General features: G+C 44.1%; 1 long non-coding RNA gene across 1 annotated transcript in view; it reads left to right on the forward strand.

The window, feature by feature from the left end:
- The first annotated feature begins 3,459 nt into the window (after window positions 1-3,459).
- The window catches only part of LOC120374823, a 28,595-nt gene continuing 14,181 nt past the window's right edge, over window positions 3,460-17,873 (forward strand). Inside the window, exons 1-2 of the long non-coding RNA XR_005586261.1 lie at window positions 3,460-3,574; window positions 8,565-8,652. This is a non-coding gene — a long non-coding RNA (uncharacterized LOC120374823). The remainder of the gene's footprint in view (window positions 3,575-8,564; window positions 8,653-17,873) is intronic.

Below are 17,873 nucleotides of genomic sequence, written 5' to 3' on the forward strand. Positions count from 1 at the left end.
AAACAAGGGAATAAAAAAAGCAAAGCAGTTAGCATTTTTCCCCAGAAGTAAGAGAAAGAATAGGTCATGAGAGTGGAATGATTCCTTTTATGTGAAAGATATAGAAGATCACAGCTTCAGAATTTAGAAGAAGAATTTTCATTGCCCTGTTGCTGGTGTGAAGAGAGAAAAGCTTTCTTTTAAAACCATCTTTTAAATGCACACATAAAAAAAGAAGGTTAATAGAAAGGATAAAGAAGTCTAAATGAAACAGTGGTTAGCAGTTGTACCAGTAGAGCTATTATTTCTCCTTGGACTGTGGATGAGTTGTAGTTGCCTCTCATTGCTTGTTGGGGAGTTTCTGGATGGCTGGAAGAGAACAAAAATTCTTGTTAATTAAAACCAGGCATGATGGAAATAGATCAATAGGAAATAGAGAGAGGTAAGTAATCAATGAGGAGGGAGGGTCCTGCTGTTAGGATGCAATTAGACCTCTAGTAAAAAGACACAATGGGCTCCATCATATGTTAGCTCCCTGTCTGTCATGATTTTTTTTTTTTGCTATGCATACTGTGAGGACACAGAAGTAGTAATTGTGTTAATCCTAGTAGACAAAGTTAAAAAACAACAGGAAGTTATAGGTGATGCTGATTATTGTACTTACTGGGGAAAAAGAGGGAAGCAGAGCAATAAACATAGTGCAAGGATGGTGATTTGGACCTCATAATTAAACTCTGAGGTATAGAGATCAAAGATGAATTGTCTAGAAAGATGTAAAAAGAAAGGCAGGTAGAAGTTCCTCTCCTTAATAATCGTACCAAAGAGCTTGGATTACAATCACAGAAGTAAATGCATGGATGAGTATGCAGTAGCAAGAGGAAACTTCTTAAGGATAGGGGAGGAAACACTCTTGATTTGTAGATTATTGGTAGTGGTTGGGAAAATTATAGTGCATTTTAGTCACTGCTCCAGTTCTATTGCTTTATGCATTATAACTCTAAAATATGCTGCCGTATGGGGCTCTCCACCACCAGCATCCCACCATATGATTCTTTATGTGGAAGAGAGCCTTGTTGCTGCCATCCTATCATAACTCTGATGAGGTGAAGTTAGCAGGAGCTCCCCCAAACAAAATCCTCTGGTTAGATGCAGGGTGTTGAGTCCTTCCATTCTTTGGGAAAGATCATAACCCAACTGAAGAGAAGGAGTCACGGCCCAGAGACACGGGGAAGCCCAGTTGCAATGCCCCTTTTCAAATCAGCAGATGGCTAAATGCCACTCCAGGGAAAGGCAGAGCTGTAACTAAATGGATGGGCCATCGTGAGACCGCATATGGGTGTGCTTTGTCTTAATCTAATCCTATTCCTTCATGGTCCTAATATTATTACTTATTTGTATTGTGGTAGTGCCAAGAGGCTAGGGTGCCAGTGTGGTAGGCACAGCACAAACAAATAACAAAGAGATGACCCCTACCATAAAGAGCTTTCAAGCTACACCCAGCTCAGCTCAGTAAAATCAATTAATCTGGCTCTTGTGACCTTTATTGAGATCCCTTTTTTATTATTATTCAAGTAAATGGGATTCTTCACAGCTCAAATATCCAGAAGCCCAGAATGTGTTTTGCATTTCTTTTCAAAGGTGACCTGGAAATGCTTTGATTTTTTTGGTTTTAGGAGTTCTTCAGTTATAACAACGTGTGCCAAATGTCCCAACCAGCCAGATTTTAAGGGGCACTTTGCTGATCAGAGTAGAGTAGGATGTCACAGGACATAAATAGAAAAGAAAAAGATGTAAATTAATAATGTGCTGACTATCCTCATCCTGGCTATTCAGGCATTCAGCACATATTGCTACAGTTGAGGAAGTTTTGTAAAATAATCTAAAGGTCACCTCTAAATTGAAATGGTGAAATCACAAATGCAGTGCTCTCTTTCTCGGCAAGGTGTTCTCCTGATGGTGGGTTTTTGTCTTTCTTACAGTGAACACACAGCAATTCAGTCTGCTTTTCTTTTTTCAGATATTAATGCTGTGAGAAAATGAAAAAAATCACACCTAGAACAATTCCCCATCTGTGAAATGGGGATAATCATACTTATCTCACAGAGGTGTTGTATGTCCTAATTAACAATTTCACACTCTCTGAGTAGTGTTCTATCTTCTTAGCTTGCCTTCTGTAACCACAGCCACCAGCTGTCTGCCTGTCCCTGTACTTGTTAATTGGACCACAATAGCACTCACTCAATAGGCCTACGTTTTCTTTATCGTTATTTGACTTTCCATAAAGTTTATGGTTTATCCTCCTAATTGCTAGTGTGTTGTTTCCCCTTATGTATTACACTGGTACAGATTTCAGCAGAGCCCTAGGACATACAATATAGAGCATGTGGTTTTATAGGGCGTCTGATTCTAGACACACATCATACAGTAATGTACTGGCTTTGTACATGAAAAGGTAAGTAATGGTTCCCTCCATTAGCTTGCCCACAGAGAGGAGAGGGGACTTGCTACTACTGGTAGCTAAAAATGATTGGAGCTGGAGGAACGGGGTTCTAAATCTCTACTCTCAATTTGTGTATGATTTATCCAGTAGCTGTGTTTGTTGTCTGCAGCCAATGGATTCCTTATAATATAGCCACACAGCACTAATGGGGTCAACGAGGCAGAGGTTATTTGAAACATTTCAGCTCATCTGGACATAATGATCCATTCCAGTGACTTTCCACCCTCCAGTTGTGGACCTCATCCCATTCTTCCCTCTCTCTACCTTTGTTAGTTTTCCGCATTTCCTTTGTTTGTCTAGTTTAGAGCATGAGGTCTTGGAAGCAGAGACTGTAACTTTTTTTATTTCTGGAAAGTGGCGCTCTAATACCTACATGGACACCGGGTAAAGACCCAAATAGATAGAGAGATGGATATGTCAGTATTGTGCTCTATAAATATGAAATAATATATTCTTAATATTCTAAATCACTTTGAGGAGCCCAACTAGTACACCGTAACCAGGTCATAGGCGCCGACTTATATGGGGCTCTGGGGCTTTAGCCCCAGGAATAAATCCCAAGCAGGGGCTCTGCCCCACCAATGTTTTCTCCCCTGCTTGGAGCGCACCCCCCGCCGCCGCCGCCACCGTCGCCACGGCTGGAGCTTCCCCCCTCCCCGCCCGGCAGGGGCGGCTCTAGGCACCAGCAAAACAAGCTGGTGCCTAGAGCTGGGGCCCCAGCTCATCCTGCTGCTGCGAGCCGAGGAGCGGCCCGTCCCCTGCAGCCGGGGCAGGGCCGCGCTACTGGCTCCGCTTGGGGAGAGGATGGCCTCCACGGTAGCGGCCCGCCTGGCTGCAGAGGACGGGCCGCTCCTCCTCCGCTTGTTCGCGCCGGGTCCTACACAGCGCAGCAGCAGCAGCTTGGCTGGGGGGGGCGGGGCTAAGCTCCGCCCCGCTCAGAGCTGCGTGGTCAGGGGGCGGGGCTGGGAGCTCCGGGCCGAGCGGCTCCTCCCCTGACCACGCGGCTCTGAGCGGGGAAGAGCTCAGCCCCCTCCGGGAGCCATGCGGCTGCAGCGCTGGGCAGGGCCGCTTCCCCAGGTGCGCAGTGAGCGGGGGGTAAGCAGCCGGGGCCGGGGGGTTGGCTAAGGGGCAGGGAGTCCCGGGGACACTCAGGGGGCAGGGAGGGGGCACAGGTTCTGTGGGGGGAGGGGCGGTCAGGGGCCAGGGAAGGGGGGTTGGATTGGGGGGGGTCTCAGGGAGGTGGTTGTCAGGCACCCCCCGACCCCATTACCCCCCAGGCCCAGCCCTGTCCCCCAGCTCCAAGCCCAGCCACTCTGAGGTGGGCACCCCCCCAAACCCATCCTCCCCACCCAGCCCTGACCCCCAGCTCCAAGCCCAGCCCCTCGGACCTGGGCACACCCCCGGCCCCATCCCCCTCACAGCCCTGACCCCCAGCTCTGAGCCCAGCCCATCTGATCCGGACATCCCCTGTACCCATTCCCCACAGCCCTGACCCCAGCTCCGAGCCCAGCCCCTCTGATCCGGACACCCCTGTACCCATTCCTCCCACAGCCCTGACCCCAGCTCCGAGCCCAGCCCCTCTGATCCAGACACCCCCAGGACCCCATCCACCCACAGCCCTGACCCCAGCTCCGAGCCCAGCCCCTCTGATCCGGACACCCCCTGTACCCATTCCTCCCACAGCCCTGACCCCCAGCTCCGAGCCCAGCCCCTCTGATCCGGACATCCCCCTGTACCCATTCCTCCCACAGCCCTGACCCCCAGCTCCGAGCCCAGCCCCTCTGATCCAGACACCCCCCTGACCCCAGTCCCCCCCCAGCCCTGACCCCAGCTCCGAGCCCAGCCCCTCTAATCCAGACACCCCTGACCCCATTCCCCACAGCCCTGACCCCCAGCTCCGAGCCCAGCCCCTCTGATCCGGACACCCCCCTGTACCCATTCCCCCCACAGCCCTGACCCCAGCTCCGAGGCGAGCCCCTCTGAGCCAGACAACCTCCGACCCCATCTCCCCACAGTCCTGAGCCCAGCCCCTGTGAGCCAGGCACCCCCCAGAGCCCAGCTCCCCACCCAGCCCTGGGCAACAGCATCACCACCTCCAGGCAGTGACAGCCCATTGGCACCAACCATCACCCAGCAACAGCCCATTATGTAATTGCAAATGTAGACAGACCAGTAAAGCATTTAATGTTTTTAAATAATGTATTTGGTGTATTTTCAAATTATTACAAATTAATTTTCACTAGTTATTTTTTACATTTCCAAATACATGTTACTATAGTATTGCAACTTTTTTCATGGAAGGGGCCCCCAAAATTGCTTTGCCCCAGGCCCCCTGAATCCTCTGGGCGGCCCTACCCAGTGTGTGTGAGGAGCTGGGGAGGGACGGAAACGGGGTCCCCTGGGCCGAGCCGGGCTGCGATGGCGGCGAGGGGCTCCTGGAGTGTGTGAGGAGGTGAGCAGCCGGCTGGGTTCGTCGGTGCTGAGCAGGTAGCCCCGCAGCCAGAGATCCTTGCCTTCCCTCCTGCCGGGGCTGGGCCAGGGCACCATGAGGCTGAAGAGCAGCAGGTCCAGGGGGCTCTCCAGGTCCTCGGCTGCCAGCAGCCAGACAGTAAAACAGAAGGTTTATTAGATGACAGGAACACAGTCTAAAACAGAGCTTGTAGGTACAGAAAACAGGACCCCTCAGTCAGGTCCATCTTGGGGGGTGGGGAGCCCAGACCCAAGTTCTGGGCCTCTCCCGATTTCCCCAGCCAGCTCCAAACTGACACTCCCTCATCTGGCCTTTGTGTCTCTTCCGGACAAGGAGGCCACCTGATCTCTTTGTCCCCAACACCGTCAGTTGGCACTTTGCAGGGGAAACTGAGGCACCCACACAGTATTCAGAGAAAATATTAAGAACATTCCCACTTTGTCACAACAGGTGCAACAAAATTTAATACTGTATATTAAAGCAGGCAAGTGCTGCTTCTGACTTTCCACTTTTAATTGACCCTTGTAATCTTGTAGTGCTGACGCATTGTAGCTTCATTTTATATCAGCTTACAGGGTGAGAGCGGGGAGGGGGGGGACACCACCATTTTGGGCCCCACCAAAAATTATACGAACCTGCCGCCTATGAACCAGGTGGGTATGACCCAAACATGGTATCTGGCAAAGAGAAGTTTAAGTAAATCAAATCTGGGTCTAAATGTCCATTGTGTCTTGTAGCAACAGTAGAAGTATGCTTTTGTAAGAAGCCATCTTTTAACACTGAAAATCTGCTCCATCCAAAGTTATCAAAAAGTGGGTTGCAATTCAGGTTGAATATCCACCATGTCTGTATTTTAATATCTGTGGTGTAGGGGAAAGGGCAGGGCAGCTGTCACTCTCACTGTTATTTCTACTTAATAAAGCATTGTGGACCTGGTTTTACCCTGCCTGGAACCTTATGTAACTATGTATGCCTGTGCAAAATGAGAAATAAACACAACCATTCTGATCGTACTTACGGTGCACAGGTTTAAATGACCGCACACAGTGCAAAACAGTGGAAAATCAGGCCCCCTATTTTTAAACTTACTTATTTGAGGTTACTGAGCCTGATTCTTTTCTTGCTAATGCTGGTGTAAAACAGAAATAACTCCAGAGGAGTATGTAGAGTTGCACCAATGTAAAACCAGCATAAGTGAGGGAAGGAACAGGCCCACTGTCTCTTAGGAACCCCAGCTAACATGTTTTTGCCTTTGGCTATGGTTTACTTTTGAGGTCACCTTTACAAAAACTGCACTTTCAAAACTTTGTACTGTTTTCATATGTTTAGAATGTAGTTTCAGTAGTTCAGGAGGGCTGGGATTCTCAGAGGGAACACTAAAGCCCATACCCCCTTGAAAATCCCAGCTTAAACAGTCATTTTCTCCCCAAAGGCTGCAGTAAATAGACTTAAAACTGGATACATTTATCACTGAATTTATAATAATTTCTAACATTAAAAATTAAACCCACTTTCACAATATATAGTTGTAATGGAAATTGTAAATGTGACAGTTGCATAATGAATCCCATTGTTTATTACAGCCCAGGATAGTCTTCATTCTCATTCCAGGGGACCCACTGTTATTCTGAATAACAGTTGGGTCCACCTTCTGGAAGTGGTTGATGTAGCAGTTGCAGTCTTCCACCAACAGGTGTTCTTGCCAGAATTTCCTCATTATTGTCACCAGATCCTCTTTGTTGCAGGGCTTTACTTCCTAACAAATGTAAGCGCCTCAATGAATGTCAAACCAACCCTGTTGGGATGAAAAGCCTCAGCAAAAAGACAATGATTATAGACTCATTAGGCAAACCCTTAGTTAAAGTGCTATAGCCAAATGTTCAGTACTTACAGTGCAATTAATTTTCCTAAATGGAAATGCAGTATTTCAAGCATCCTGTCATTTATTCTGGGAAGGGAAGGGGGAGGGAAGCAGTTATTCCTGCTTCAAGTAACACTGCAAAAAGCATGGTTGAAGGTTGTGTGATTTTAAAAAAAATTATATTAATTATATGGGCTCAAGTCATAACCCTGGATCTGGATCCAAGTTTCCAGCTTGACTCTATCTCAGTAATGGACAGAATCTAAATACCCTGAACAGTGGGAAAGGCTTATTAGAACATTTTTTAAAAACTCTTCCTCGGTGCTTTACTGTGACTAGCCACCCCGCAGCACAGTGTACAGAAGTGGGAGGATGAGGAGTATAAACTGCATTTTTTGTAAAATTTCTAGTGTTCAAAGAAAGGGTTGAGGAGAAGGATTTGAATATTTTTATGCTAATTTATGATCTATTCCATTAAAAGGTACCACATTATCTACTGGTGTGTGCATTTGGGGAGGGGTGTAGGACTACAGAAATTTTCTGAACTTTAATATGTCAGATGAGATCAAGATGAACCATCAGTCACTTTACAACATGATGATAGAGCAAGATTAAGCCTCAGTTTCTGTCTTCCCTGAACTACAAAGGATTCTTTCTGTGTACTTGGAACAGATGCACTTTTAACAGACTGCAGTATAGCTCCCTGCATAGCATTGTTTTCCTGTTTATAAATAGTCAGTAAAATGCCTGTTGTGTTTTTGCTTTTTACTGTGCCTTAAATGTTTTATCCTATTTCTCTACCATGCATCACATGCAATTTATTATTTTATTGGGGTGGGAGGGATCAGTGTCTATATATATATAACTCAAGGACTACAAAAAGGAAGCTATTCTATACTAACATTATACCAGTGCATTTTCACTGTCACCATTCTCCTCCATATGCTATTACTAAAAACTCTGGATTAACTTCAGAGGAGCTGCACCAGTTTACATCAGATGAGAATCTGGCCCTCCATATCTAAGGATAGATTTTCAAAAGCAGGTAAGGTATTTAGGAACACAAGTTCCATTGAAAATCAAGTCACTTTTGGAAACCCTCTCTCCCCCCAATTAAAATGGGCAAAAGTCATCTCTCCCATATTTGGCTATGAAGTTCTATCCTTTCAGGAGTCTGATTTGTCTTGTGTACCCACAAGTTTCTCCTCACTTAAAAACTACTTGCTTACAAAATCAAACATAAACAAGCAAAAGTGTCACAGCACATTATTACTGAAAAATTGCTTACTTGCTCATTTTTACCATATAATTATAAAATAAATTGATTGGAATATAAATATTGTACTTACATTTTAGTGTATAGTATATAGAGCAATATAAACAAGTCATTGTCTGTATGAAATTTTAGTTTGTACTGACTTCACTAGTGGTTTTTTTCGTAGAACTGGCAAATATCTAGATGAGTTGATGTACCCCGGAAGACCTCTGTGTTCCCCCAGGGGTACATGTACCCCTGGTTGAGAACCACTGTTCTATCACATTGGCCCAGCTATGATGAGCTGAAATTTACCTTTGTCAACAAATACAAAATCCCTTTCATAATGTAAACACTGAGATTTATTGTCCTCTTTAAAAGCAGGCACATACAAAGTCAAATTAAGGCAGGCAAGAAATTGCAGGTACTCTGAACAGAGTAAACATTTTTGTTCTCCCAAAATATGATTACAGCTTTTTTTTTTCTCATTACTTTCAAGAACATGACCCCAAAGATGCGGATCTTTTAAAACTTGAGAAATAGTGTTATGAAGATCCTGGAAAACCTCTGAAAGGCAACAAACCTAGGTATGGATTAGTGAACATAGCTTTTCCGGTGCACACATCAAATGGGAGTAAACGACTGTATATAACAATCCCCACTTTGTACCAATTATGTGAGCAGATTACTTTGCACCATTCTTACAGCTGTAAGGGAGAGAAGGAACAATAGATGTTTGAATACAATATTATTCCACCAATCTACAACTGGTCTTTTGTTTTGAAACAAAGAATGTAGAATATGTTAGGCGGCTGAGTATAATACAGTGCTTTATGGTTTCTAACTATTCTTTATTTGAAAGTAGGCAAGACTGAAAAAAAGAGAGATCTTTTAAAATGTATACAGGTTCCTATAGTGCTTAATCTTGGGATTCAGTGCTGTTGTCATCAGAAAAAAAAAGGTTGATCTTTTTTCCTTCAGCAGTTCAATCTGAAGAAAATCACATTGTCTTAGAGGTCATGACCCCAGAACTACCTACAATTCTGGAGGTTTTGTTTTACGTAGAATGCTCCTCTGAATCCCTGTCTGTGCATACACCATGCATATTTTTTTAAATAATTTAGAAAAGTTGTATCTACCTCTTCTGTAAGAGTTCTTTTTACTTGCATCTCTAAGCATTTTGAAATACAAGAGATGAGCAGCAGTAGATAATGAAATTTCGAGGACCACTGCAACAAGTGAATTAGACCTTTGAGAGGCAGAACAACAAGATATTTTGATCAATAAGGCAGAGCATGGTAGCTGAGGGAAGACAATTTCCAAGAAAGGAAATCCAGGAGTGCAGAGGGCAGATCCAAATCCTATTAATATCAATGGGAATTTTTCCACTGAAATTAATGGAAGTTGGATCATCCTCCAGAAGTTAGGGTAAGTAAAGTTTGATAGGAGGAGGTAGGTTCTATGAATTAAAACATAGGGAAATTGTGACCATACATAATGTCATCATGATGATCTGGTGAAATAAGAGGTATCTAGAGTATAGCTCTTGCTTATTTCAACAAAACCACTGCAGAAACAAAAGTGTATCCCGTGCTACTAGGTCTATATATGTCTATCCCTCTATCAATTTCTACATTTGTTATGTTTCTAGTGTATCTTTGTCAGGCATTCAATGCAGCATTTTTATTCATTACCTTATATACCTAATGTAGCAACCTAAAAGTTGTGAAATTGTCAATGTATATTTATACAGTGAATTTTCTATTGTGAGGCCTTTTTCTTCCAATATCTTTTAATGGTAGCAGATTGATGCCTATTGGAATTCAGAAATATTTTGTATAAACAGATCTTTATTTTTTGTGTGTGATTATTTAAATATATGCAATTGTACTGTGTGTGTGACTTATAATACACAGATGCAAATTTCATTTAAAAATATGACTACACCAATTTAAATTTCTTGTAAAGGAAACACTCTTCCACTGAGACTTGCATGCTAAATTTCAGCCCAGAGAGAATTTTAATAGGCGACTTACAAACCCTTCAGAAACAATATTTGTAATGGAAATTTTGACAGCACTTTCACTACAGCAGTGAGAATTGCAATGCTATAATGAAAAAGAAATTATGATAAACAGAATACATTATAAAGTAGTCTATGACAAATTTTTAGCCTTTATATTTGTCAGGAAGTTAGTAACAGGTAGTATAACACAAAACACGCTTTAGCTTTTGCATAAGAACAACCTGAATGACCAAAAGGTTTCTGAGAAAGAAACAGTCTCATGTAGAATTCCAGGAACTACATACAGGTTATGAAAGAAATATGTTGTATAACATACCCATATGGTATCAGATACTGGTTTGAGTAGCAGAGTTTATAGACTATTATCTCTACTATGTAGATCACTTTTTTTCACTGAAAATATTTTGATATATCCTGCCCTGTTCTATTAATATATTTTATTTTAACATATACAGATGTGGGTTATAACCTGATTTCTATTGAGATCTGCTATCTAAAGGCAATAGAGAGATAGAGGCTGAGATCCTATGCTGTACCCTCTAGAAGGTGCAGTCATGGGAAAAATGGAGTGGGGATTGAAGTTGACTAAGATTCAAGGCTTCTCTGGGATCCAGTGTGGCCCCCGGAATAAACTAGAGCAGCCTGCAGGTGCTCTGAACTTACCGCAACCTCCTGTGGACTGTACATGGACTATTCCACAGTCCTGAGCAGCCCAAAACCTCCATAGCGCTCACCACTGTGTAGAATTCCTCTCCCGCCCATGACACACACCTTCCCGTGCACAGTACACGCCCCATACTAGGGTCTGCAAAGAGGCAATCAGCCCCATATTGTGCCTGCACTGACAGAATTCTTCCTTTGCCCTTTGTGGTGCAGTTCTGGAGACAGAAACTGGCTCATAGTATCAAATTTTGATCTTACTTGCAGCAGCATAAATTCAAAGTGACTCCACCAATTGATTTACATGGGTGTGTCAAGCAGAATTTGGCCCATATTCTAGGTTGATTTGCCTTTCTGTTTTTAAAGTCAAGCTTCAGTAAGAACTTACTAAGAAAGAAATAGTGTTACAGCATGAGGAGTCTGTCTGTGTGTAGTGGGGCAGCTGCCCCACTCCTGAGGAACAGGGGTTAAAAGCATCTATGGAGAGGGCTGCGGTTGTGAAGAAAGCCTCGGCTGATTGGGGAACCAGCCACAGATGCGGCCACGCCCCAACCAGGGCCCAGCTAGCCCTTATAAGAGGGCAGTGGGCCAGGAGCACACAGTCTCTCTCTCTAGATGCTGAGAGGGATGGGACTGGCTGCTGGGAGCTGAGCAGGGTAGCTAAAGTGAAGCAGGGCTGTAGGCCTTGTTAAAGGCCAAGAAGGGTACTGGGGTTGCAGAGGGGCAGCCCAAGGGTAGGCAGAGCCAACAGGTCCAAACCCTCCTTGCTGGTGATGAGTGGCATTTGCACTGCAGTCTGCACCAGTGAACGGGGGCTAGGTTGTGACTGGCAGTAGCCACTGAGGCAAGGTGGGGATACAGGGTTGGAGTTCCCTGGAAAGGGATCTGTGGGGGTACTGCCAGGGGGCAGCACCCCAGCCTGAAAAGGGCACTAGGGTCCAGGAGGGACTTGGGCCCAGCAGCAAGCAGGACACCGGCATGCAGAGGGTGCTCCAGAGGCAGGAAACACCAATTCCCTGGATGAGCAGCAGGAGGCGCCACAAGGGTGAGTCCTGCCCTGCTACACCATGCAAAGGGTATTGAGTAGAAAGTAAAAGAAAACCTGTGTTAACTGTCTCTCAGTGAACACATATATCTCTACATCATTAATTTAATTTTACTAGAGTCCAAAAGGCATAACCGTGTAAATTATATTCTACCACAAACACCAAGCGGTATTTATACTTGATAAGCACAAGGCTTATAATACAATATTCTAAGCAATAAATATGAGGGGTAAACTTCATTGCAGAGGCACTACAATTTTAAGACTTGGCATGTAGTATGTAAGTTTGGTAATGCTGAGATAATGTATTTCATTACCTTTTCAGTTTTATTTCATTTTAGATGCATGCCAAGATTAAACTTTTTGGAAACTAATACTGTTTCAATTCTCCTGACAAAAAACAATCATGCTGTAAAATATTGTTATTTCTTGACTATTCTGTACAGTGCCAATTACAGCAACAGAAAGCTGCAACCTCTTTTGTAAGTTTCCAGGTATTCTCCCTCTGCTAAGAAATATGAATCTTCATCTGGGTGTGTGCACAAATGCACAAATATATCTATCTATTACAGTTCCCTTTTAAATGTTCCATTCTAAAGGTTAAGCTGTATTTTAACTGCTGGGTGTAGAAGCTCTCTCATTTTCTACTGGTTGGAATAAACAGAGAAACTAGTCTTACCACTTTGCTGCAATAACGTTAAGACTTTGAATCTCACTATTCCACAAAACAATTTTCAGGATCTGACCCACCGGTCATTCTTTCCATATCCAGTACCGTCAAGCAATTCACAGGAAGTTGCTGTGTCCTACTTATTGGTTGCACAAAACTTCCCCCGCCTTTCTCCACCGCATTTCATGCCCCTTACCTGCCAACTAATGTTTCAGGACAATGATTACATGAAACAAAAGTAGAATAATGAAGGGACAAAGTCCTGTGCATCATGGAACCATGGTTTGACAGTGTGTATAGGGAAATAAGGGGTGTGGTTTATTTAATAATTGCTTCAGCTATTGTAGTTATATAAATGTGTAACCCACTAATAATATTTTGAATGACTAATTTCATTTGTGAACTCTTCAGAGTTGCCATTATGTCTTCCTGTATGTGTTTGTGCAGCACCTAGCTCAGCAGGGCCTGACTGAGGGCTCTGGGCACTAGTGTGATAAAAGCAGTCATAAATAATAAGTATTAACATACATCTTGCTTTTCTGCTGGGATAGGGCCCTATTCCGTCCTCCTTATTCTTCACTCAGGCTAAAATTTCCACTGAAGGCAGTGGGAGCGCCACTTGGCTAGAGAGTGAGTCAGGAATGCTGCATAGGATAGCGTGTCACAAAGAAGGGATGCTCAGCACTTGGATGCCTGAGGAAAGATTGGCGATTTTAACAATGCTACACTTCTGTTATATTCTATTGTTTGAAAAAATGTCAATTTAGCATTAATTAAATATGAACAATATGTTTATAAATGAACTGGATGTTGCCTGCCGTAGCACAGGTGCAAAGGGAGTGAGGGCAGGAGACTTACTCCTTTGAACCCTGTGCTCGCTATGCAAAGATTTTGCTTTGTGTGGCACAATCCCTCCAGAGCATCCTGGGGACATGCAGTTCTCCAGCCTCCCCCCGCCCACCACCACCATGACCCAGATTATAAATTACACAATCTAGTCCCTAACTTGCATTTTGAACAACATGGAAATTGGCAAACTCATTGTCCCATTTATTAGCACCTATGTAAAAAAAAAACCAAACCTGAAATCTCCAATTTTTATCCTGTGTAAAGGTGCCTTTGTCACTAACCACAGGCCATTTCCTGCCACTGATTTTCTTTAACACATAAATCCCATTGGCTCCCGCTGAAGTGGCTACAGAGAGTGATGACAGGAGGAAAAAGCCATATGGGAGCAGACAGGAAGTACAGTTGGAATTAGGGCAAAGATGTCCTTCTACAATCTGCCTGTGTATGAGGCTAAGTGAACTTTTACATTTTACAGTCTGGCCAGGAGCAGACTGGGGAGCAAAACTCAATGAGTCACAACCCTGTGTCTACTTTGTCCTCTACTCTATGGGAGATGTCCCGTGTGCCAGTTCCAGGCCTGGGGTAGCATGCACACTCGTGTAGAGGCAACTGGGGCAAGGCTCTGCCCATTTCTCCCCCTTCCCACTTACTCTTTATCCACATGCATCATGGGAGGATGATGTGGTTCTGCAGAAGCTGCTTTCCTCTCTACACTGCTACCCATAGTAGTCAGTGCAGGGGAGGTACATGGCTCCTTCTGACCCACTACTTCCATATGTGACACACAGGGTGGATCAAAAACTAGCTCTTTGGTATTTTTTAAATACAAAATATAAAGAGAAATTATGAATTTATTGCTTGTTAAAGTGTTTTTGCATTTTATAAAAAAATATTTAAACAAGGGCACTAAGACATCCAAATGCCATATATTTTAATACTACCTGTCACTGGCTGGCTTCTCCTTAACAGTTCAGCCTGTGATGGATCAGCAACTCCTCCCACATACACACACAGCTGATCCTGATTGGCTGGAGATCGGTGGCTCAACTTCATTATTAGACCCAGCTGGGGAAATGCTGAGGATTCTCATAAAGAGCTGGAAGAGCCCAGTTGGAGAGCAGAAAGCCAGTGGAGAGGAGGTGGGAAGTGCCCTCTCTCTCAGAAGCAGCCTCAAGGAAGGCTGCGAAGGAGAAAGGAGAGAACGGCAGACAGGCTGCTTCCAAGGTGAAGTTAAAGCCTGACTGGAGGCAGGAACCCAGATGAGCAGAAGATTTTTCTGAACCCCTGAGTCCAGCCCCTGGCAATTTGGTTATCTGAGGCACGGAGCTTCGTCAAGGCTCACTGAGCCTGTCTGGGCTGAAGATTCATTTGTTTTGAGTATTTGTGTTGGACTTTAATACAGGACTTTGTGGCCCTGGAAGGAGCAGAACTCTATGAAGTATTCTGGCCAGAGGACCAGGAAATTCCTATGCATGGAGTAGGACAAAAGACAGTGGAGGGGGGGAAATGTGAGGCAAAATTTGCTGCAGCACCACAACCAGACAGGAGGAGGCATATTGGGGTGGCAGCTTTTCCATGTTTGGGGGACTCCTCTGGGATCTACTGAGACTCCTTCTGATAAAGGAGGAAGACTGACACTTTAGGGGAAGTAAACCAGACTGTGATAATCCTCAGATTAAGAACAGATGAATAAGGGAGCCAAAAAGCACCAAGGCCCTCTTCAGCAGTGCGAGATTGACTTTCTCAGGCTGGGATACAGGGGTACAACAGGAACTGCAGAAGATGCAGAAGATCCATCTGGGGATAGCTGGATAGCAGAAGCAGACCCAGGCAGTCCTCCTGCAGGTCCTGGAGAAACAACAGAAGCATCAAGAGCTGTAGATGGAGCTGCACAAGCAATGGGCAGTAGTAGAAAAACAGCAGTATACCTGCTGGAGATCCTGCAGGGAGAAAATGTCAGCCACAGAAACAAAGTCCTAAAGTGGTATTGGGGGACCAGGAGACCTGAGGGACTGCTATGCTTGGGCACATCTGGGGTACATAAGGAGGTTTTGCCCCTATATAAACTGTGACTTTAAGGCTGATTCTATTGTGCAGAATATAGAAAATACTGCAGAGGTACTGGGTGGTAGTGGGCCTGCTACAAAAGCATGTACAGGGATAGTATGTTCTTGTGCGGGAAGCAGGCCATAGGAAGAGGAACTGCCCTTAAAAGAAAATGACCTGTAGTAGGAGAAAAGGCTGAGATCCCAGGAATATGTGAACCTGGCGTACAAGCAGGTGAGCAAAGAAAGGAGTGGGTATCCTGCAATACCAGCACCAAGGTTTCAGGTAATGCAGATGTGGCAGTGATGGCAGGGAACCAAGCTGCTACTCAGCAGAATCAACCAGCTAAAGGCAAGAGGTCTGTTACCATTGAGATGAACTGGGTGAAAACCAGAGTGAACAATCAGGTGACAGAGAAGACTAATGCTGCGGTTATGACAGTACTGGCTGCGGCTGGCATAAGAACCAAGGCTGCAGTGAGAAGTATGAACATGAACCGCATCATCTCTTTGGCAGAGAAATACTAGGCGGAACGTGCTACAGTGGAAGAGGCCAGCCAACAGGAAGGAAAAAGAGAAGTTACTTTGGGAGAGGAAGTTCCATATTCAGCTCCTGGAGAATGCAAAAGTTGGATTTGACATACAGGCCCAGGGCTTGCAGGAGCAACACCAAGATCGAGACTGATTCCTCCTGGAGGTGAACCAACTGAAGAGAGAGCTGGAGGAAATTCAGAGCAGGTCCTGGTATAGATGGCAACTCCTGCCCTGGGGCAAGTCAGGGTTATTAGGTCAGGAGGCATGTCACAGGCTGGCTGGCCCTTAAGGGTATGTCTATGCTGCATTGTCTGTGGGACAAGGGCTTGTGGACTCTGTTTCCAAATCCACACCACACTGTAATTCCCATATGAAAATCAGGGGTTCACCATAGGAAAAATAGAACCTTAGCCATCAGATGCTATCATAATCTTATGGCACAGCAAACACACTACTTAAAAATCTACTTATTTCAGAGCTGCCAATTTTTTTAACGTCTTCTCAAGATACATGAAAGACCTCTTAAATGCATGGCCTTACCATACTGCAAATCTATCCATTTAGCAGCTGTATCAGATATATTTCTTTGTCAGCTACCCATTTAAGATGGGATCATCTTAAAAGGCATTGACATAAATTGTGTAGAAGATCGATTAGTTTAAAAGGCTTTTTCTTTTAACAGCCATTATATTTAACCATTTAGTACATGGAATTCTCATTGAACAGTTTCAGTATTTAATTACTTATTCATTTTAAAGGATTTCACCAAAATCACTGGGTCTGTGGGTATTTAGGCTGATTCTTCACTTATGTATTCTTTGGGCTGGATCCTGGGATGCAGTGTAATCTCTTTGCACTAAACTGCCAGGAGATTCTGCCAGCTTAACTGGCTATGGGAGGCTCACCTCAGTGCAAAAAGGAACCTCTGGTGATATAGGTATTCCTATGCTACCATCCCTCCTGAGCATACCGGGGATCCTGCTGGTCAGCAGTTCCCTGGGCTTTTGACAGATGACATAAATTAGAGCAGCCTTCAAGAGTAAGTTAGTAAATTAGCACAGACTAACCTCCATATCAGGGAGTAAACTGTTGAGCCTTATGCCTGCTTTGCATTCTCCCATTAAGTTGTAGCATGGGCAGTAGTACTGGATCCCATAGACCTATATGTGTACATTTCAATAAATTTATTCCCCAGTGACCTGCGAGCTGTAGGGGAGGGTAAATGAACTGCAGATAGTTATTGTTTGGAAAAAATCACACTTTTTGACAGCTGAGTAATTGCTCCTGTTTGCTGAAATTAGTATATAAAGAAGAACCTGAAAACAGCAAGCTGGTAAATAACTTTAATTGAATTCTAAGGATGACATTCTGCCAATCTTTCTTCCCCTTGAGTAGAACCTTACTTTGCCATTAGTTCTAAGGGTTTCATTGGGACTATGAATGGAGTGAGGTTCCATTGAACATAAGTAATAAGAGGCAGAATTTCACCCTAATACCAAACTGTAGCAAGTCAAAATGGGCTACTCCCTCTTTCTGGATCTTTTTTAGCTCATATGTCCGAACTATAATGTCGTCAGCAATCTATTCCATAAGTGTTTAATTGATGTCAGCATTTACACAGACCCTGTGTGCTAGTGCTGTGTATTCTGTGTTCTTCAGTCTGTGAGCTGGAGAGCTGGGAAGAGATTTAGGATCAGTGTGCACCCGGCACCCAAAATAGGGTACCTTTCTGTGTTCAGTACCCAAGCCCTGTCTCTTGTCTTAAGGAACCCTACAGAGACCATGTAATAATCTTATCAATTCTGTATTCTGAATGGAATGCTCCTTTAGGTGGCAGGGCAGCAAGTAAAGCTTAAATGACAGATTTCAGTCACCTGGTTTTCCCTGTATAAATCCCTACTTTTCCATATAGCTGATCATTAGCGAGAGAGAGATGAATTAACTCAGGACTAACAACTACATATGGTAAAAAATGTGAT

Source organism: Mauremys reevesii, linkage group 11 (genome assembly GCF_016161935.1).
Source record: "Mauremys reevesii isolate NIE-2019 linkage group 11, ASM1616193v1, whole genome shotgun sequence".
NCBI lineage: Eukaryota > Metazoa > Chordata > Testudines > Geoemydidae > Mauremys > Mauremys reevesii.